Source organism: Chlorocebus sabaeus, chromosome 14, assembly GCF_047675955.1.
Source record: "Chlorocebus sabaeus isolate Y175 chromosome 14, mChlSab1.0.hap1, whole genome shotgun sequence".
NCBI classification, from domain to species: Eukaryota; Metazoa; Chordata; class Mammalia; order Primates; family Cercopithecidae; genus Chlorocebus; species Chlorocebus sabaeus.
In genome coordinates, this window is record NC_132917.1 from 18,351,732 (window position 1) to 18,360,700 (window position 8,969).

An 8,969-nucleotide genomic window follows, 5' to 3' on the forward strand; every position below is an offset into this window, starting at 1 on the left:
AAAAGCAGGCAGAAGAACGTGGAAAGACTAGACTGGCTGAGTGTTCTGGCCTCCATCTTTCTCCCATGCTGGATGCTTCCTGCCCTTGAACATCAGACTCCAAGTTCTTCAGTTTCTGGACTCTTGGATCTTCGGCCACAGACCGAAGGTTTCACTGTAGGCCGTGCTACTTTTGAGGTTTTGGGACTTGGACTGGCTTCCTTATTCATCAGCTTGCATATGGCCTACCATGGATTCTAACCTTTTGATTGTGTGAGTCAATACTCCTTAATATACTCCCCCTTATATTTACATCTTTCCTATTAGTTCTGTCCCCCTAGAGAACCCTAATACAGTGAAGTTCATTTTTATCTGCATTCTGAAGCCTGCTTCTGTCATTTCAGCCATCTCAGCCTGAGCCCAGTTCTGTACTCTTGCTGGAGAGGTGTTGTTGCAATCATTTGGAGGAAAAGGGGCACTCTGGCTTTTTGAATTTTCAGTGTTTTTGGCTGATTCTTTCTCATCTTTGTGAACTTATCTGCCTTTAATCTTTGAGGTTGCTGGCCTTAGGATGGGGTTTTTGTGTTTTTGTTGTTTGTTTCTCTTTTAACAGTCTGGCCACTCTTCCATAGGGCAGCTGTGGTTTGCTGGGGGTCCACTCCAGACCCTAGTCATCTTGGCTTTTCCTGTACCTGGAGGTATCACCATTGAAGGCTGAAAAGTAACAAAGATGACAGCCTGCCCTTTCCTCTGGAATCTCCATCCCAGGGAATTACTGACCTATTGCCAGCTTGAATGAACCTGTATAAGGTGGCTGGAATCCCTGGTTGCAGGGTTTCACCCAGTCAGGAGGAATGGGATCAGGGAGCTGCTTAAAGAAGCAGTCTGTACAGCTGCTCTGCTGACACTCCACACCACAGCTCTGTGTGTCAGACCCAAGGCTCTGGTAGTGTGGGCTCACAAGGGGATCTCCTGATCTATGAGTTGCAAAGATCCTGTGGGAGAAGCATGGTTTCCCAGGGGTCGCACATTCACTCACCACTTCCCTTGTCTGGGGGTATGGGTTCCCTTAGCTCCCTGTTGCTCCTGGGTAGGCCATCACCCCACCCAGCTTTTCTTCATTTTCTGTAGTTCGAGTTATTTCTCTCATCATCCCAATGCAAGTACCTAGATATTTCAGTGAAGGTGCTGCATTCACTCGCCCCTTTCATTCCTCTCCATGAGTGCCACAGACTGCAGCTCTTTTAATTGGCTATCTTGGACCCCTTCCTGGGCCAAGATGGCCAATTAGAAACAGCTGCAACTCTAGTTATGTGGTTTCAGTGCTGTGTAGTGTTCCATGGTATGATCGTCACACAATTTTAGTTTTTTCTTTCCATGTTGATGGAAAAGATATGGAAAAGAAAATTTAGAAAATTTTAAAATTTCTCTTTATGAATACATGAACAACAATTGACATGAAATAAAAATTGACATAATTGTTGTTGGAGACTTTTAAGACCTTCTCTCAGATATTGACAGAACAAGTTGAAATAGATAGAACAAGTGAACTAGATAGAACGAGTTAAAAGATAACTTCTGGGGATGTAAGGAATATTGATGGAGGAGACTTAAGTAATGGATTCTTAATGGCTACATGTGGCCTGGCATAAGGATCATAATACTGAGGACCCCCAGTCACAGAATGTGTCTACCTACCCATTAAGCTTTACCTTTGAGTATTCATGGGAAGCAGAGACATAGCAGGCTGAAGGGTAAGGGGATGTCAGAAAAGCTAAAGAAGATCACTCTGAGGCCCAACCTTCATTCCACATGTGCACAGAAGCAGCTTATAGAAGGCTGGGGTTCAAGTAGGAGAGCAGTGAGATTCATCCAGATCACACAGAGGTTTGGCTGAGTACAAAACAGAGACTTGCAGAAAACTGTGGGTGGGGCAGGAGACCTGAGAGGCATCCTTTTTCACTTCAGCAGACCTTTGTAGAAAGTGCTTCAGAGGTCCACTGAAGGCTGGGGGAAGGGAATCAGGGGAGAAGTGATATACTGAGGCCCAAAACCCCAGAACAGGAGCCCAGAATTCAAAGGGAACTCAGTGACTTAGAGGGTTGGCCACTAGGCTATAAAATAGGAAGAGACCACCCTGGTTTAGAAATCTGCACACTGGGCTGTAAAGCTTAAAGGGTCCTTCAGAGTCTGACCATGCTCAGATTCTAAGCCACATTGAGCTAAAAGCCCTAATCCTGTGCTCAAATCACTTGAAGCCAGTCAAAACCATCTAACCAGATCTGCAATAAAACCCAGGCAGATCAACTACAGTTTAGATTGGTTTAGCCTTATTCCTGCCTCCTGCCGCACATGCAAACACACTGTGGAGGGACACACTGCATATGTGAGACCAAAAGCAGGAATAAGTGTTGGCTTCTCATCAGAAGCAATGCAGGCCAGAACACAATGGAATATCTTTAAAATACTGACAGGAAAAAATGTGTATTCACAATCATATAATATTATACCATAGGATATGACATATTAGCAAATTATCCTTCAAAATGAAGCAACATAATGGCCTTTACAAATAGACAAATGCTAACGGGTTTCCTGCAGACCTGTGCTGTAGAAAACTGAAGGAAATTCTTCATGCTGAAGTGAAATGATACTTCATAAACACCTGAATCTGCAAGAAGGAATACAGAGGCAAAACTTTTCAAAAAACTGTTAAAAACTGATCTTTGTGTGAGACACAAAAGAACGAACCATTCATTTAAATGAACCATTTAAACAAACTTTAAATATTAAGACACAGATTGAAAGAATTAGAATGGAAAAGATATAACATGCAAATGATAAACATAAGAAGGCTGGTGAAACTATACTGTTAGTTAAAAAATGGGTCTCAAGAACAGGAGAGTAACTAGAGATAGAGAAACTTCATTTTCTCTTTATGGATAAATGGTTAATACACGAAACAAGAATTGACAGAACTAATTACAGCTGGAAAATTTTAAGACCTTCTCTCAGAGATTGATAGAACAAGTTGAAATAAAAATCAGTAAGGATATAGGGGATTTGAACAATATTGTCAACCAATGTGACCATAATTGACAATTATAAAACACCACATCCAACATTTAAATAGGTATTCTGTTCTAAAGTTGATATAAAACATTCATCATACGCAGGGTCCCAAAACAAATCACAATACATTTCAAGGAACTGAAATAATACAGAATATGTTTCTGGCCACAACACTAATAAATTAGTATCAGTAACCATGAGATATCAGAAAAGTCCCAAAACAACTCAAAAAGAAAGAAAAAAAAGGGAAGGAAGGAAGGAAGGGAAGAGAGGAAGGAGAGAGAGAAAAAGAAGGAAAAGAAGTTAGAAGACTTATTCCATCTAATTGTACTGTGAAGCTACAGAGTAATCAAGAGATGGTATGGTATCAGCATAAGTACCAAAACTATATCAAATAAAACAGAAGTATACCCACACATCCATAATCAGCTGATATTTTTTTACAAAGGTGCCAATTTAATTAAAAGAAGGAAATTAAAGTATTTTTGTAAATGATCCTAGAAAAACTGACTAGTCACATAAAAATCCCCTGAATTTCAATCCTTGCCTCATACCATAGGATAACAAAAAATAATTCAAGATAAATTGTCATTTTATAGCGAAATTTAAAACTGTTCAACTTTCTAATTAAGACACAGAAGGATAACTGGGCAACCTTAGGATTACGTGGGTAGGTAACTAACAATTTTTTAAAAAACACAAAAAGCCTGAAACATAAAAGAAAAAATAAATTGTACTCCATCAAAATGAAAATTTTCTGTTAATCAGAAGATTCAAAGAACAAAATAAATAAGCAAGCAACTAAACTGGGAGAAAATACTTGCAATAAATATATTTGACACAGAACTTGTATATAAATTATACAAAGAACTCCTACAAATAATTAAAAGACAAACAACCCAATAAAAAAAAGAATAGACATTTAGAAAAAGAAGACCCACAAATGGCCAATAGGCATATAAATAAGTACAAATGGAAATGAAAACCACAAGGAGTTATTTTCATCTACTAGAATAACTAGCCTCAAAAAAAAAATATTAAATATTGATAAGAATGTGGCATCCTTGGAACTCTCATTCATAGCTGATGGGAGGATAAAGTGATTCTACCACTTAGTTAATCAGGCAATTTCTCATAATCCTAAACACACATTTACTATGTGAAGCAGCATTCTATTTTTCTTTTTTTAAATATTTAATAAAGAGAAATAAAAATATATGTCCACAAAAGACTTGTCAAAAATCTTTAAGCAGCCTTAATCATAAAAGCTTCAAACTGGAAGCATTGTGGCCTTTAACATGGTGAAATAATACCCAGCCCATAAAAGGGAGCAAACTACTGTTACACACAACAACCATGTATGAATCACAAAAATACTATGTTATATGAAGTAAATTAGACACAAAAGGGTACACAACTGTAGGATACATTTACATGAAATCTCCAAACAAGCAAAACAAATCTACGGTGATAAAAATTATGCCTCTGGGCCGGGTGCGGTGGCTCATGCCTGTAATCCCAACATTTGGGAGGCTGAGGCGGGTGGATCACCTGAGTTCAGGAGTTCGAGACCAGACTGGCCAACATGGGGAAACCCCTTCTCTACCAAAAATGCAAAAAAAAAAAAAAAAAAAAAAAAAAAAAAAAAAAAAAAAAAAATAGCCAGGTGATGTGGCAGGCGCCTGTAATCCCAGCTACTTGGAAGGCTGAGGCAGGAGAATCACCTGAATCTGGGAGGTGGAGGTTACAGTGAGCCGAGATTGTGCCATTGTACTCCAGGCCTATGGGCAATGAGAGTAAAACTCTGTCCAAAAAAGAAATTAGGCCTCTGAGAAATAGAGGGAGTTGACTGGAAAGACAAAACAGAAGGTCTCTGGGCTGGTGGAAATATTTTATATCTTGTGTTGATTTTAATTACATGGATATATATTATACAACTGTCAAAACTCATCAGACTAAACACTTAAATTCTGTATGTTTTATTATATTTTTGTTATACGTAAATTATACCTCAATAAAATTTTAATAAATTGAAACAAAACAGTGGAATGGAGTCACTCAGGCCTGTGAGGAGGCTATTGCAATAATTCAGGCAAAAGGTAAAGATTTCCTGGACTAAAGCAGGGGACATCAAGAGGGAGAAGAAGGAAGCAGGAAGCAGGAATTTATTCTCAAAGGGCTCTCTCTAAAGTCTGGGATTCGTCAGACTACAGTCAATCTGTGTCGTATGAGGACCTGTGATGAAAGAGCAGAAGCCGAAAACTAATCTTGGAATTTGCTAGATTTGTTCTGGCCCCTTTTTGCTTACAGGAGATTTCGATGATTGTGTGAAGTGAGGTATTGCTGGATCCTTTCTCAGGTCCATCCTTAGACTGCATAGACTCAACAGCCTATACTCTTGTCTTCCCTTAAGTGCATGGTAAAAGCTGTCTTAAAGTCTGAGCCTCACCTTCTTCCTATGTAAAATGGGGGTAATAATAGTGTATTTGTAATAATATTGTTATGGTAATTAAGTGAGCTAACACAGTAAAGCACTCAGTATAATAATTTATTATTCCAGGTAGTTGTTCACTGTTTTTCCTGCTATCTTTTTGTGTATTCGTATTTTGACACTCTTATTCAGTACCTTTTAGCACTTTGGACTCTATTTTGTAACAATGTTTACGTATCCTATGAGGGCTGGGGTTTCTCCTAATGAGTACAGATCATTAAAAGTTTTGTGTGCTGAGACAGGTACTGAGTACTTAAAAGTTTGCTTGTTGAAAGCACAGATAAAGGAAATTCCCAATCAAGTTTTGGTGAAAGACAGCGACAGACTGGGGTCTAAACGTCTCTCTGCTCTATTTCTTCTCTCTTCCCAGCCATCATCCATGGAAAGTCAAGATTAGCCTCCTGGATGGATTTGTGAGAAGTAGAGCCTCTCCTCCAAACCGCAGAAGCCACTGTGTACCAGCTTGTCCTATTAGCATACCACGTGCCCAGGAGTAAACAGGCAATGGTGGGACCACAGACAGATTAACCCATCACCTAAGGTAAGGCAACTGAGCTGGGAAAACCAGAGGTCTATTTAATTTCCTGTTACTTTTATAGTGATTGAAACAAAAAGCTATTTATTTATTTATTATTTAAGAGACAGGGTCTCATTCTGTCACCCAGGCTGGAGTACAGTGGCACAATCATAGCTGCCTGCAACTTTGAACTCCTGGGGCTCAAGCAGTCCTCCTGCCTCAGCCCCCCAAGTAGCTAGGACTACAAATGGGTGCCACCATGCCTGGCTAATTTCAAAAAACCATTAAAAACATAAAATAAAATGATGTGCTTGGGAATGTGAAGAGTGTGTGTGGGTTGAAAAATGAATATTTCTTCCAGTGAATAGCAATTTAATAAAACTGAAAATTCGTACATTTTCTTGCTAGTATGGTTGATAGCTGTCTGGTTCATCCAGATGATTGGTTACAGACTGCTTGAAGTGAGAATCCCAAATGAGGTATAAGCAGTGAGCAAATTTTTGCAGAGTGGTGCTGAGTGTCTTAGAGTGCAGTGCTGATGTAGTCACCAGCTGAGGTCCTCAGTACCTCAGGTGGTGCAGTCCCAGGACCCAGGGGTTCAACATAAAGCAAAAAGCACTTTGAATGGGTTGGGGCAGGTGCTGGTAATGAAAGAGAGTGCCTGTCTTCATTGTATCATGAGTTCTATGACAAGACTTTCACCAACCATGTAAGATTGACATGAATATTAAATGAGATAATACAATATGCTCAGCTGGAAGGAAAGATAAGGGCTTCTCTGTGTTATGTATCTGTTCTTTTGTAAAGTCTGGTCACCATAATACAGGGAAATCCTTACCTTCTTTTCTGGTTGAACATCTCATATGTTAGTTAATCCTCATATCAATTTCACACGGTGATATTATTTCTAGGACACAGAAAGAGAAACTGAGGCACAGTATTTCACTAAGTTGGCCAAAGTCATACAAGCACTCCGTGAAAGAGCTGACGTTTGTGTAAGTTCTAATGCCAACAGTGATACCTTTTACTCTGTGATAGCCACGCTGTGATACCTTCCATTCCTTTGCCCTTTCCTGTCTTCCAGTTTAGCTCTTGGCTGCTTTGCTCATGCTGTAACCTGCTCCCCATGCCTAAAAGGCCCTTTCACTTCCTCTTCTCTCAACGTGTTCTCAACAATAAAACATGCCAGCTTTCTCGTAAGAGGGATAATCTCTCCTAGCACCATTGTACTACCTGCTTTCCACATACCAGTGACTCCCCATAATCTTTGGGGAGGACATTTAATTTTTGAACATTCACTACCCTTTAATTTTGACTTCAGTTTGCACCTTTTAGTGTTCTTTTCCAGTAGACTGCCTCATAACCTGTGCAACATCAGCATCCAATCACTGTAAAGTACGCAAATGTCCCCATTTTTTTCTGATCTATATCTATGGTGGCCCTGATGTTGGTTTAATTCCCAGAGGGTCTTTTACAACCCCTTTTAGGAAGCCTTCATTGACAACCTCAGGCTAGGTTTATGCTATTTCTTTATGTTCCCCTAACACTGCATATTTTACTCTGTCAAAGGATTTTTTGATTCTCTAGTGAATTTTTCAATTTACTCATCTAATTTTCCAGTTATATTGCAAATAATGAAATCTGGAGCTATAAGCAACTCAGTTTGTTACCCACAGTGCTTAGCATAGGAACAGGCTAATAATAGGAATGTAGTAAATGCTTAAAAATAATGTGACTTGAGCCAGGCACAGTGACTCACGCCTGTAATCTCAGCACTTTGGGAGGCCGAGGTGGGCGGATCACGAGGTCAGGAGATCGAGACCATCCTGGCTAACACAGTGAAACCCCATCTGTACTTAAAATACAAAAAATTAGCTGGGTGTAGTGGCGGGTGCCTGTAGTCCCAGCTACTCGGGAGGCTGAGGCAGGAGAATGGTGTGAACCCAGGAGGCAGAGGTTGCAGTGAGCTGAGATTGCACAACTGCACTTCAGCCTGGGCGACAGAGCAAGACTCTGTCTCAAAAAAAAAAAAAAAAAAAAAAAAAAGTGACTTGAATGCACTTGAATGTACTAATTTATTTAACAAAATGTAGAGAGACCTATTATGTGCAAAGCCCTATGTTAGACTTTTAAGAATGCTGAAACTAAAAATATAGTCACTGCTCTTAAGTGGCTCACAGATAGCAGAGAACCTGATATTTGAATGGATATTTGGGGCGATGTCCCATGGGTTAATGTAAGAGAATGTTTGCTATTGTGGAACTCGGAGGAAAATGCCTAGGAAATGAAGAAAGCTTTTTTCTCTTTAGTTTAGAGGACATTCCATTCCATAGTCCTGAAGAGCCTTTTTTGTGCTTAGATGTAAATTAACAGGTGTTTGATACCAGGAAATAACCTGGTGTTTGATATTATTAGTTCTCGCACTAATCTTAAGTACAAGTCTTGGTATATGATCTTGGGCAAATTATTTACTCTTTCTGTGCCACAGATTCCTCATTTGTACAACAGGAGTAATACACTGCCAGGACCATCAGGTCCATCAAGCAGAGCAGGGACTGCGAGTTATGCTGCTGGCCTGTCTTTCTCTGGGTCTTCAGTTGGAATGTGGCTAGCCTATGCTGATTTGGTGCTTAAATCCTGTATTTATTACAAGAAGAATCTTTTTATAAGCTGTACATTTATAAAAACTGATCATATACTGTGTATACAAAAATCTCAAGATGGTAGAGTCATATATGAATGTACTAAGTAGTACTAAGTATTCCACTGTGCTTATTGGTAATGTAGGTTTTATTACAAAATTCATACTAGGTACTTACAAATGTAGCCTGCTTCTTTCCAACTATGAAAACAGTGTCACTACTTTCTAGTTCAGTCTCTGCAGACCCTTCTCAACCCTTTTCCTATAGG

The 8,969-nt window shown here is 39.4% G+C and overlaps 1 long non-coding RNA gene across 1 annotated transcript in view; it reads left to right on the plus strand.

The window, feature by feature from the left end:
* The window catches only part of LOC140713294 (uncharacterized), an 81,985-nt gene extending 75,803 nt beyond the window's left edge, over positions 1–6,182 (plus strand). The window contains exon 3 of the long non-coding RNA XR_012095217.1: positions 5,913–6,182. This is a non-coding gene — a long non-coding RNA (uncharacterized lncRNA). The remainder of the gene's footprint in view (positions 1–5,912) is intronic.
* Positions 6,183–8,969: the final 2,787 nt, after the last annotated feature.